Here is a 13,488-nt window from a genome sequence, read left to right on the forward strand (position 1 = left end):
TGCTTACCATGAATCTGCAAGAGGTCTACCCCAATACCTGTGGCACTGACATCAACGGTAAGTATCAATTTCAACTTTGTAGTAAACAGTGTTAAAATTCCAGCGCTGCAGATCTCTTTCTTTCTGAGATCAAAACACCTGCTGTTCACCCCCCCCCACACACACAAATCTGGTTCATTTTTTAAAAAGCAACCTAAAACATTCAGTCTTTTCAGAAAATCTGTGAAAAAATTTGACATAATACTCGATGAGGCCTAGAAAAGATTTCAAGCGTTCTTTGTCTGTGGGCGGAGGAGCCAACATTATCACATCTAGTAAGTTCTCCTTGGGCTTTACTCCATTCGCAGTCATCATGTAGCCTAAATATTCAACTTGGTCCACAAGAAATTTGCAATTGTCAAGCTGAAGAGACAGGTCACCTTCCCCAATCCTGTGTAAAGCCTTGCCTAAGGACCATACTGTGTTGTTCAACTGAGTCCTCAAAAACTAATATATTGTCTTGGAAATATAGGATGTTGGTCATACCCTTGAACACCTTACTCATCATTCTCTGAAATCCGCTCACTGCCGAACATAAACCAAAAGACATTCATTTGAGCTGAAAGGAGCCTTTCATGGTGATAAATATTGTAAGTGTTTTGGACTCTTCATATAGTTTAATCTGATGGCAAGCATTTTTTCAAATCTATTTTAGAAAAATACTTACCACCCCCACAGTCAGTATAAGTTTGTTTATTTTTGGCAGCAGGTAAGTATCCACAAATACATTCTGATTGAGAGACCTAAGATCCACGCAAAACCTATAATTGCCATCAGATTTGTCTGTGAGTACCACAGGAGATATCCACCTGGATGTCTTCACTGGTTCAATCACTCCAGTTAAAAGCATTTCTTCCAACATCTCCTTCACTGCAACTCGAGAGACCAAAGGAATAGGTCGTACTTTGGGCTGTACAGGAATGGCATCTGGCTTTAACACTATTTTATGAATATATCCTTTCAAATGACATAACTGTTTTTTTAAACATCCTGGGCTTTGTATAAAATGTCATCCAAGGGAATTTCTTCAACAACCATCACCTGATTTGGTGCCCTCGGATTTAAAACAATATTAAGAGAATATTGATGCATTCTGCCTAATATGTGTAGCCCTTCTTCAACTACGTATACCTTTGCTACAATCTGTCTCCCTCCAAACCTCACAGTAGTTTCTATGTACCCACCAGCAAATCAATAGTTTCCCCTTGATATCCTCCTGGATTAAAATCTTTTGGAAGTAATTTCATTCTTGACCCCTTTTCCATGAACACTTCTTTGGAGATAATGATATACATGGAACCCAAGTCTATAATGAGTTCAACTGCTTTTCCATTAATCATAAATTATGCCTTAGGTCTTTCCTTTCTCCCCGGTTCACTCTCTGTACTTTCTTCCCTGAGGATTCTATCCCCATGTATCTCCTGCGTACGTTCTTCCTCCACAGTAGCCACTCTCAGTTTGTTTTCTTGTTTGCACACTGCTGCGAAGTGACCTCTACGCCCCACTCCCCACAATCTTTGTTAATTGCTATGCATTTACACTATTCACCAGTGTAAAAATTACTTTCACACCGATAGCATGACTTAATTTTTTGCTTAGGTTTCACCTTGGAATTTCTTGACTGTATTACTGCTCATACATCCGATTCTACCCTACTAAACACTATACTGCAATTGCTGTCTTTTTTTTCTATCTCCCTCAAACAAAGTTCAGATTGCTCCACAAGCTTAGCAGTGTCTATAGCATCTTCGAGTGATTGATTTTTCGCAGCACGTAACCGCTCTTGAATTTTCTTACTCTTACAATGAACAATCAGTTGGTCATGGACCAGCTCGCCTGTCAGTGCTCCAAATTTACATTTAATAGAAGCACCCTCAATTTGGAAACGATCTCATCAAATGATTCTCCATCACCTTGCGAATGAGTATAACATTTATACCTATTCATGACTAGGTTCACTTCTTTAGCAAATTTATGTTTGAGACACTTTTAGCTTCAATGTATCCATCTTCGATGGGATCCCCATTAGACTCAGTTATTACTGGTAGGTACTTAAAAATGTGTTGACCCTCTTTACCTAGGGGATTGTAAAAGCAGCGCATTCTTCCTTGCTGCACTGAATTCTTGACCATGCAATGCTTCTATATATGTTTCAAACATACTTATCCAATCTTCCCATTCTATGGATAGTGGCCCCAGTTGTGGTAGAAATAATGGGGGTGAAACAGTAGCACTGTGAGATTGCATTATACCTCGGAAAACCAAGTCAACTAGACAGTATTTGATATAATATGAGACTGATAAATAAATTAGTCTTTCACCAGTATATGTTGTGGCTAATCATAGTTATGCTCTCAAAAGATAAAACAAAGGTGTGTGAATCACTGAAAATAATGACTTGCATAACATTGTGCTGCTGTGGTGTCCGAGGCACCGATGCACACACAGTTAGTCAGGTAAGTACTCCTTGTTGTAATGCCAAGGTAAGGATAACTCAAAAAACCCACATCATATCACTAGGAATTGTGAAGGTGTGCATATCACTTTACAATGTTTAAAAATCTGGAGAACAACTGGTGTGACTTCCTAGTTCCAATGAAGGTAAATGCTCAAAAGTACCAGCAGTTACTAAGATGTGCGTATCACTGTAACACTATCTGGAAGCTTAAAATTAGTTAAGAGTTAGTGTACATGCCTATTGTGAGATGGCGCTTGGTATGGTACACATGTGCCCTGATTGTGGGTGTAGTGATGTGCGTATCACAGTATGGGGCCCAATCCAAACAGCCGTAAATGTCACCGTACCAATGCAGGGCGATCCTCCCGCTTCCTCCCACAGCATTCTGTTTTAGTGTCGGCTCCCAGCCTCTGACGATTGCCGTGGTTGCCGCAATCTAACAACGAAGTAAAGCGATGGGTTCGGAGCTGCCTCGTAAAGTTGTGGACACTGGCCGCTCATAAACAATTCTTGTACTCCTCATGAAGGACGACACAACCAGAATGATGGGAAAGAAGTACTTATTAAGGTAAATGCTCTACAACTCAAGCCCAACCATCCATCAGCCAGTTTCTAGCAAACTGTCATCCCTGGAATGCTCACTCATAAAGTAGAACAGAGAATACAACAGCATTCCCTATTCCATGTACATGACTAGCAAGCTTATAACATTATGATTACATTATGTGGAGCCTGTGTCAGAGGAACACACACCACAAGGCGTCTGACTGAGATGGCATCTTAAGAAATGTAGTTCTGTACTGTGGGCTTGGTCAAGTTGGCAAGCTCATTGGACGCTCTTTGAACAAGCTCTGTGCTGGGCCTGATCAGCATCCTGATATATATGTGGCATCTGCCCTCCAACGTGCCTCCTTTTGCGCTTGCTCAGCTGGACAGGTGTCACTGCAAGAATGGGTCACTGAAAACAAGGCTGAGACCACATGGGTGACGACAAGAGGCAGCACAAGAGTATGGGGCCTGTGGCACTCTGGGGGTCATTCCAACCCTGGCGGTCAATGACCGCCGGGTTGGAGGACCGCGGGAGCACCGCCGACAGGCCGGCGGTGCTCCCAAGGGCATTCCGACCGCGGCGGTAAAGCCGCGGTCGGACCGGCAACACTGGCGGTCTCCCGCCAGTGTACCGCCGCCCTTTGGAATCCTCCAAGGCGGCGCAGCTAGCTGCGCCGCCGAGCGGATTCCGACCCCCCATACCGCCATCCAGTTCCCGGCGGTCCGCCTGCCGGGAACCGGATGGCGGTAGGGGGGGTCACGGGGCCCCTGGGGGCCCCTGCAGTGCCCATGCCACTGGCATGGGCACTGCAGGGGCCCCCGTAAGAGGGCCCCTACAAGTATTTCACTGTCTGCTTCGCAGACAGTGAAATACGCGACGGGTGCAACAGCACCCGTCGCACCTTCCCACTCCGCCGGCTCGATTATGAGCCGGCATCCTCGTGGGAAGGGAGTTTTTCCCTGGGCTGGCGGGCGGTCTTTTGGCGACCGCCCGCCAGCCCAGGGAAAAACTTAGAATACCCTCCGCGGTCTTTCGACCGCGGAGCGGTATTTCGGAGGGGGGAAGTCTGGCGGGCGGCCGACGCCGCCCGCCAGACTTGGAATGACCCCCTCTGTGTCCGCATGTGCATCTGATTGGCACTTAGGCCGCCCGAGAGCAGTGTGCGGAGAGCGGCTACAGTAGGGCCGTGCTGCAGGAACTAACTGCACTTGGTTCAAGGGGCTCCGACATCTGCGGTGTGCCCCTCTGCAGTGCTAACACTTGTTGCTTGGAGCACGGCCTTCTCACCCATGCATCGCCGCTTCTGGGCTGTGCAGTCCTGGACTGCCAGAGGTTCTGCTGCGGACCCCTGGATAGATAATATAGGATGGTGTTGGAGTGAGGTGATTGTGCAGCCTTGGGCGGAATGAGAGCCAGTGTGGTGCTATCATTATCTCCAGAGCACAGAGTGTGGGCTGCGGTGGAGCTGCGCAGCTGGACAGATCCTGTTCAGGATCTTGAAGCACCGTGGTAGACAGTGGTCCCCGAAGTAACACTGCCTGCTGCCTTTAGACACACAGGCATCAACCAGGGCAGTGCAGAGGATAGGGAGAGCCTACCACCCCCCTCCCTCCGGTGTGCTCTTGTGTGACTGTAATCCCCGGAAGTCCTGCTGATGAGCGCCTGACTGGCAGTGCCCCTTCTCCAGTGTGAGGAGTCCCTTTGGCTAGCTGGAGGCTGCAATCAGGAAGTGGCACTTGTTTGGACTCTGCAAATGGGCCTCATATTGGCACTGCATCACTTGTCTGACCCTGGGTTGGGGGCTGCCTGAGAGGGGTCTTGCGACCATCACCATTTGTGCCTTGAAGGTCCGAGGACTGCTTTAACCACTTTGATGGGGGTGGCACTGCTATGAGTGAGCGCCCCCCCCTCCTCCTGAGAGCAGTAGCCCGTAATTAATTTGGAGCCTGGAGGTGCCCCGAACTTGATGACCACTGTGACTTGGTGACCATCTCTTGCTTCTGGGCCTTATGGGGAGGCCATGCAGGGGCCGGTGAACCTTGAGGACCCAACATTCTGATTCCAGCCTCGCTGCCCATGAATTGAACTTCCTCCTGGCCTTACGACTGCAAACGCCTGCTCATTGAGGGCCTTGTCCAATGGAGGCGCCACCCTATTACAAGAATTGCGCACTCTTCTCTTTTGGTAGGGTGTCAACCCGATCAGTTGCAAGTGGCCCTTGAAGCACCTATGTTGGAGCGCATCACTATAGGGGAGGGCCCGGTCCTCCTGACCGACGGCCGACCCGGCTGGACTGTGCATCAGGGGCCCTCTTCCTCTGCAGGGGCTCCCCTGATGGACTGAAGTTGTGGAGCTCCCTCCTTGTTGTGCATTGGACTTGGGTGCCGAACTGGTGTGCCTGCGAAGCCCTATCTCGTACACATCCTATGAGATCTCCATGTTGCATCTCATTCTTACGGTACCATGATGGGGAAAACTAGAACCACCAAAAATCTGACCTGAGACTGGCACCCTGGCGCCACCCTCGACCTCCACCCTTGACAAGCACTCAGCGCAATTCAAGAAGGTTCTCCATGCCATTCTGGACACTAAAATGTTGCTAGAAGCAAAAATCAGCACTGTATCTCCGGACGTGAATTTGCTGAGGGCGGATCACCGCAAACTATCCGACCGCATTGACGACACAGAATCCACACTGACTTCCATGGGGCTCACAGTGCGTGAGTTGCAGGCCAAGTTGGACACTTAGAAGGAAGAGGTGTCCTCCTAGCACTGTTGAGTGAAGCTTCCCAGAGCGATCAGAACACCCCAGTGCCGAGCTCTTCCTCAAGGACTGGCTGATGGCCACTGTGTTGGAGAACATAGGGGGTCATTACGACCGCCAGGGGTAATGTGGCGTCCGTACCGCCAACAGGCTGGCGGTACGGAGACCCGTATTACGACCGCAGTGGTAGCGCTGCGGTCGCACCGCCGGGGTCGGCGGTTTCCCGCCGTTTTAGCCCCGGCGGTGATAATCCACCAGGGCAGCGCTGCAAGCAGCGCTGCCCTGGGGATTATGACTCCCCCTACCGCCAGCCTGTTTCTGGCGGTTTGCACCGCCAGGAAGAGGCTGGCGGTAAGGGGAGTCCTGGGGCCCCTGGGGGGCCCCTGCACTGCCCATGCCACTGGGCAGTGCAGGGGCCCACTAACAGGGCCCCGTGCAGCTTTTCACTGTCTGCACGGCAGACAGTGAAAAGCGCGACGGGTGCAACTGCACCCGTCGCACGGCCCCAACACCGCCGGCTCCTATGTTGGGGCCGCATCCCCGCCAGCCCAGGTGGAATGTTGTAATGGGCACCGCGGGATGCGGCCGCATTGGTGGCCGCCGCCCGCCAATGTTGTAATGACCCCCGTAGTCCCCAAGCTGTTCTCTTTGGAGTGGGCACTCCCGTATCCCGGGGCATCCACCTCCTCCTGGAGCACCTCAGCCGGCACTCACTGCCCGATTCCTTAACTACAGTGATCGGGACCTCATACTGCAGTGTTTCCACATGAAGTGCCATTGGCGATATGAGAACACCGAAAAAGTGTCATATGCTGATTTTGTGACCAAGGTGCGGCGACTTAGGGGTTTCTACATAAAAAGTGAAACAACTCCTGCGGAAGTTGCAGCTCTGCTACGCCCTATTGTTCCCTGAGAAATTCAAGGTGCTGGATGGCAAAACTTCCCACATCTTCTCGACACCTGAGCATGTGTGGACCTGGTTCCACGCGAAAGACCTAGCACCTATAACCGAGACTGACCAAGCGGAGGGGGACTTGGTGATTCAGCGCCCCAAATGATGAAGATGCAAGGCTGCCAGGTAGTGGGCCGCTCAAGATCAATTGGCCGTGGAGTAGGCCCAGGCGGTGGAGACAGCCTCTTTGCACAGCAGGAACCCTTTTACAGTACTGCGCTTCAAACTGGTCCTGGACTTTGGATCAGACACAAGTGTATCTGAGACTTCTACCAGGTCCGGCGCCTCTGATCTTAAAATTGTGCTGAGGTCGGCTGATGACCTACTGTAACCATCCTCTTACTACTGGGAGCTTTCCTTCCAAGCGCAGGGGCCACAATCCAGCTTCACTGAGGTGGGAGGAATCATGTTCGCATTGGTGGGTCGGATGCTGGGACATTTGGAACGTGCCCAGCAAGCAGTAAATAAGGTCAGCAGTTGAACGCCATCCCACCAGTGCTCCAATGGGGACTTATTTGTTTGTTTTTCATATTTTTTTGTTTAGTTTTTGTTTACAGTTTGGGGACTTTTGGACAGAGGGGCATCTATATACTGTCCTGGGGGGGATGCAGCCACTTAGGCTCTTTGTTATTCTAGTTTTTATAGTTATTTTGTTGCAGTCTCATAGCGGGTCTGCTGTACGCATACGTGTCTTTAGAGGGCTATTTATAGGGCTGAGGATGGCCTCCCTTGTAGTAGGTCACTATCACCCTGGATTGCAGCAGGGCACTACCTCCTTCAACACAACCCCCACCACAGGTTCATACAAAGGGGACAACAGCTGACATGCACATCCTGCTTTACCACGTCCTTACTTGGAATGTGCACGGAATGACCATCCCTGCCAAAAGGTATCAGATTTATGTCTACCTTAAACGCCATCATGCGCACATACCCATGCTCCAGGAAACTGATCTCACCCTAGCGGAACAGTCCAAGGTCCACAAAAAGTGGAGGGGGCAGGTGTATGGCACATACATGTTGACGTATGCCCAGGGAATGCTCATCTGGTTCACAGCAGTGGTCCTGTTCGCTTTGGACACTCAAAGGGTACACACGGAGGGGCGCTTTGTGATATTAGAAGGCCATCTTGATAGAGCCCCTTCATACTGATGGCAATATATGCCCCAAACACTAACCATTCGGGGTTCTATGACACGCTCACACAGGTGCTTTTTCCGGACCCTCAGCATCCAGGGCTTTGGGGAGGTGATTTTAATTGTGTGCCAGATATTGGTATTGACCGTTCTGCTCCTTCCTGGCTCGCAGCCAAATGTGTTTGCACCAAACAACACTATCACAACTGGCTCACACACCGCCTGTTCCATGATGCATGGAGACTTAGACATTTGCTGGATCGTGCATACTGCTTTTACTCCCCAGTCCAACTCCAGGTTCCATGACATGCACACTAGGATAGATCTTTTTCTCTGTATAGAGCAACTGGGCGTACTGGTTACATAGGTGGCATACTTGGCGCGCACCCTCTTGGACCATTGCCCCTTGTTGGTCACTTTACACTGGGGCAGACAAACGCCCAACTATACCCACTTGGCAGTTGCAAACAGAGGCTCGCTGTGACAACCCTCTCCCATTCCGTCAGGATCTAGCGCAGTGCATTACACATTACTTTGATCTCAACAAGGGCTCTACCTCATCCTAGGTGTTAGCTTCCTTCCCAAGGTGCACATTATGCAGTAAAGGCATCAGAACAGGAGGGCAACAGTGCCAAGGTTGAGCCCAGGTGGCAGCCACAGTGTGCAGGACGGTACGGTGAAACTGCTAAATGAAGAACTGCCCTCTCAAGTAGGCCCGCCGGGTGGGGGACTTAATTCTACACGGCGCATTCTGTTTGGGAACACGTCTTCTCACAGCCTGTAAATAAGCTGCTGAGTTAGAAGACGTCTAGGAGCCATAGGACAGTACTGGTGAGCTGCTGCAAGTCGCTCACCCCGGGGGGCTTGAGGAGAGTACGCATCACGGGACTCAATACAGTATAGCATAGCTTCCTAAGGAGAACACCAGCGGCACATATACTGAGGGTTGCTGGACCCAAGACTTGAGCAGTGGGCCCCCCTGGAGGCACATAGCCACTGGGAGACAAAAGTGAGGAGACCCAGGCCATTGATAATTATGACTGCACTCATACCAGAGGAAAGACAGAACTAGTGATTCACCCCGTTCCTGGATACATGCTCTGGGGTGTGGAGTGGCCCTGGGTGCAAGCTCCCTGGAATCGCAGCGTGGTGTCAAAATTGCGCAGAGATGCACCTTTGAGTCCTGGTAGACCACTAGATGCCCTCCTGGGGAGAAGCGCACCTGAGACATTTTGCATTGACCAGAATTCATAGGGAGAGAAGAGGTTAGAATGCTTGACACCTTGTGTTACTCGCCCACCTCGGGAACAGAGCTCTGTCACCAGGAAAAGCATCAGAGATCTTAAGTTACTATGGGGGAAAGATAAATATGCTAGGGGGGCCCAGACAGACCAAATTTTACAATACACCGTGCCAGACTGCAGGACACAAGCCAAGATGGGCCTCCACCTCTGGAGAGGGAACCAATGCGAGGTACAGCTGAAATACTGGCGGCTATAAGAGGATCTTGCGAGGCCGTCAAAACAAAATTGGATACAATGGCCATAGATATTAATCACCTGTGACTGGATCTTTGACAAGTGGTGTACTACCGAGGAAGAGGTGGCCACTCTCTGGACCACAGTGCATGAATTACAGGCAACAGTGGCAGGATTTAAATGCAGCACAACCCAAATGAAGGAATGCCCTGAAGACGCAGAAAGCCCTTCTAGACGAAACAATCTACAATTCCCACGATTTCCTGAATGTGCAGAGGATCCCTTGGCAGAACTGTAAATAGAAGACTGGTTTCTGTCTGTGAAGCACACAATCCGCCTTTCCAAGTTTTTCACAATTGAGTGGATACACAAAACTTTGGGTCTGGAACCGTGGCCGGGGGCTCACCAAGGGCAGTTATTGCACGGTTGTTTAACCATCGAAACAGGGACATCACCTTTCAGTATGTTCGAGCACATATCCCCCAGAATATGAGGTTATCTCAATACAGATCTTTCCAGACTACACCAGTAGGGTGCAGGACCTCAGCAAGAGTTTTCTGTCAGCCACACGGAGATTGCGGGAACAGAATATCAAATATAGCCTGATTTTCTCAGTGACCTAATCTCCAGACGAAGGCATCCTCACAACTACAAGAGACGGCCCAGAAACAGAGAGTGAAACAAATCCTCGTCTCAGAAGATGAGACACTGTGGACAGAAAGTGTTATGATAGAAACTCAGACTCCTTTTATCCACGGAGCCAGCTGACAGATTTATCGGAACAAGGGGCCAGATGTAGGTCCGAAAAAAATTGTGACTCGGAAATAGCGACTCCATGCGAATCGCTGTTTCCGACTCGCAAAACGAAATTCCAGAAAGAATCTCTATTCCAAATAGCGAGTCGCAGAGGAGTCACACTGAATTTTGCTACCTCGTTTTTAGCAAAGTTGCAAATTGCACGAAGGGTGTGGTCCGGTGTCGCAAATTACCTGCAGGTGGAACAAAACAGTTGAAATACCTACTTCCTGGTTCTGTGTGATGACATCAGAACCAGGAAGTAACCAAATGGAACAGGGAGGAGGGAGGAGCCCACCCAGCCCAAACTGCAGAGCCACACCCAGGTGAGACAAGCAGCAGCAACAATGGCTACACAGGAGAAGGAGACACCCAGTGGAGGCAGAAAACGAAAAATCAAGTTTTCTGACAAGGAGTTGGGAGTGCTGCCTGCACCATGAACAATTATTTGGCAAGGCAGCAATGAGTGTCCCTGACACCCAAAAAAAGAAGATCTGGCAAAACATCCAGAACAAGATAAATGCCATTGGGGTAAGCCACCGCACCCTGGATGAAATCCGCAAAAGGTGGTATGACCTTCGCTCCAGGACCAAGGAGAGGGTGGCGGAGCACATGAGGGAGATGCATGGCACTGGAGGAGGCCCATCCACTGTTCCACCCCCTACAGCAATAGAAACCATGGTTGAGACAACTCTGGAGCCGACGGCTGTACTGGGCGTTGGAGATGTAGACAGTTCGGCACTTGGAACATCAAAAAGTAAGTACCAAAATATATGCATTCACACCCACAAATGCACTATACACACAATCCCAGTACACATCAGCAGGCACCTCTAGACTAGCTCCATTCCAGTCTAGCAACCTCTAGAATAGTGCATTCTGGGCAATGTAGTACAGTAGTTCATATATAGGCAAATGTATATTCAGAGGCATAAAACATATGTGCGAGACTGACAGTGTATCCCCTATGTCCAATAGGTCTCCACACAAGGCCCCCCATCAGCGCCAATATGCAGGGAGCGGAATATGGCACAGACCCACAGGAGGAGGCTGCCACAGACACTGCAGGGGAGTGCAGGACAACACCACCCATGGAATTGGCACCTGAGTCCATGGACGATCCTGCGCTGGGTATGGAGGCAGCCGTAGAAACACCAGGGCCAATGCCTATGGAAAGGCACACACAGCCATCATCAGGCGCAGTTCGTAGACGCCGCCGCAGATTGCAGTCTGTGCGCAATGAGGATGTTCCAGATGTCGAGTTTGCAGGACTTGAGGCATCCTTATTGCAGGGTCAGCGCCTGCAAAATAGACAGATGAAGTTAATGAACCAGAACCTAACAAGACTGCAGACCACTGTCACACATGGGCTGGCAAATGTGGACAATCAGTTCACAACAATGAACACACATCTGGGTAACCTGACGACCTCCATTGACAATTTGGTCAGGGAACTGGTGGCTGACAGGGCACCGGCACGATGCAGGGAGCGCAACACTGCTGCCCGTTTAGACAGACTTGCTACATCCATAGGGCGCCTGGCAACAAACACCACCTGGCTGTCAAAGCGCACTGTCAGCCTGCAAGGAGAACTGGGGCATTTTGCAGGAGATGTGGCACGTGGACTTGGCCACATCAGCCATGTGGTGGATCTGCTGGAGACCAGACAGGCTGCAAGGGGCATAGGGGATACCCCGCAGGACAGTGAGGAGGGCTCTACAGTCAGTAGTGTGTCTGCCACTGATGCACGTGTGCTGCGGAGTAGCAGTGTACAGCAGGGCTCAGGGGACCAAGCTGGAGTGAGCCATGGTGGCGGCAGTCATAGGAGGCTGTGAGCCACTGACAGGTACTGGTACAGAGGCACATGAACATAATGTGTCTGATTTGACTGTTTCATTACCATACTGTTGCATATTTCACAATGATATCAACATTATAGTTCTGCAATAAAAAGGTTTGGTTTGTTTGACTACACAACTGGGCTATGTGTGTCTGACATTAGTGAGTGTGGTCACGGTTGCCACGTACCTGCCAAAGTAGTGGGTTGCAATGTGGTTCCGTCTCTGTCTGCCCTCCTTTGCGATGCTTCTATCCCCAGGCTGTCGGTGTGGTAGCTCTTGCTCCTCATTCTCCGTATCTGTGTCTTCAGGGGTGAGATATAGCCCACGTCTGGTGGCAATGTTGTGTAGGATGGCACAGGTGGCAACTATCTTGCATGCTGTTTCTGGGGCATACTGGAGTGCTCCTCCACTTTTGTGGAGGCATCGGAATCTTGATTTTAACAAGCCAAGCATCCTCTCGACTACAGTTCTTGTCCGCCGATGTGCAATGTTGTATCGCCTCTCGTTCTGATTGCCAGGTGTTAGGTATGGGGTGAGTATCAATGGCCTCAGGGCATATGCACTGTCACCTGTTTGACAAAATAGGCAAATTTAGCAGGGCATCACAGGGTTACACTGTGACCTGTATGTAAGGCTTCAGAGTGTAGTCACCAATACCTAGTAAATATCCTTCTCTAAACTCCCCACGTTCTAGGCGTTGGTGTATCCCACTGTGCCTGAATATATATGAGTCCTGTGTACTCCCTGGATATTTAGCCACAATGTCAGTAATGACATTATGGGCGTCACATACCACCTGGATGCCTGGATGTTTAGTGAGTGGGTACATTTCCTATTGCGGAACACATATTCCAGATTTGCTGGTGGGCAAATTTGTATATGTGTCCCGTCCACACACCCTATTACATGGGGGAAGTTGGTAATTCTGTAGAAGTCAAACTTGGTGCTGTTCATTTCTGCCTCATTTCTGAGTAGGTATATTTATATGGACATGTGTGTGAGTATGGCATCTAGGAAACATCTGAAGAATCGTGAGAGTGCACTTTGGGATACCCCACCTGCCACTGTAATCACCCCCTGATAGCTACCCGAGGCCAAGAGGTGCAGTGAACATAGCACTTGCGCATGTGTGGGGATGGCGCTGCCACGCATTGTCTGTCATTCAAGCTGAGGTTTCAGCAGTTCTAAAATCTCTAAGATAACAGCATTGCTCAGTCTGTAGTTGTCATAAATCTCCTCCTCAGTTTGTTGAAATAGTGTCTGCCTGGTTCGGTATATCCTCTCCTGTCTCTGCCTCCTCCTTCTCTGCTTGGCAGCCTAGACTCTCCTCCTCCATGCAATCACATATAGTGCAGCCATTTTGAGTAGCCCAGATACCTTCTGGGTCTCCTTTTATACTTTGGTTCTGGTTACCACCTGCTCTGAATCAGTGGTAATCTGTGTGTGCAAAACGGGCTTTTTGCGACTAGTCGCAT

General features: G+C 49.9%; 1 long non-coding RNA gene across 1 annotated transcript in view; it reads left to right on the forward strand.

Moving 5' to 3' along the window:
- Window positions 1–11,195, forward strand: part of LOC138283184 (uncharacterized) — a 40,392-nt gene extending 29,197 nt beyond the window's left edge. The window contains exon 3 of the long non-coding RNA XR_011201114.1: window positions 11,151–11,195. This is a non-coding gene — a long non-coding RNA (uncharacterized lncRNA). The remainder of the gene's footprint in view (window positions 1–11,150) is intronic.
- The last annotated feature ends 2,293 nt before the right edge of the window (window positions 11,196–13,488 follow it).

The sequence above is a fragment of the Pleurodeles waltl genome, chromosome 3_1 (assembly GCF_031143425.1).
Source record: "Pleurodeles waltl isolate 20211129_DDA chromosome 3_1, aPleWal1.hap1.20221129, whole genome shotgun sequence".
Taxonomy (NCBI): domain Eukaryota; kingdom Metazoa; phylum Chordata; class Amphibia; order Caudata; family Salamandridae; genus Pleurodeles; species Pleurodeles waltl.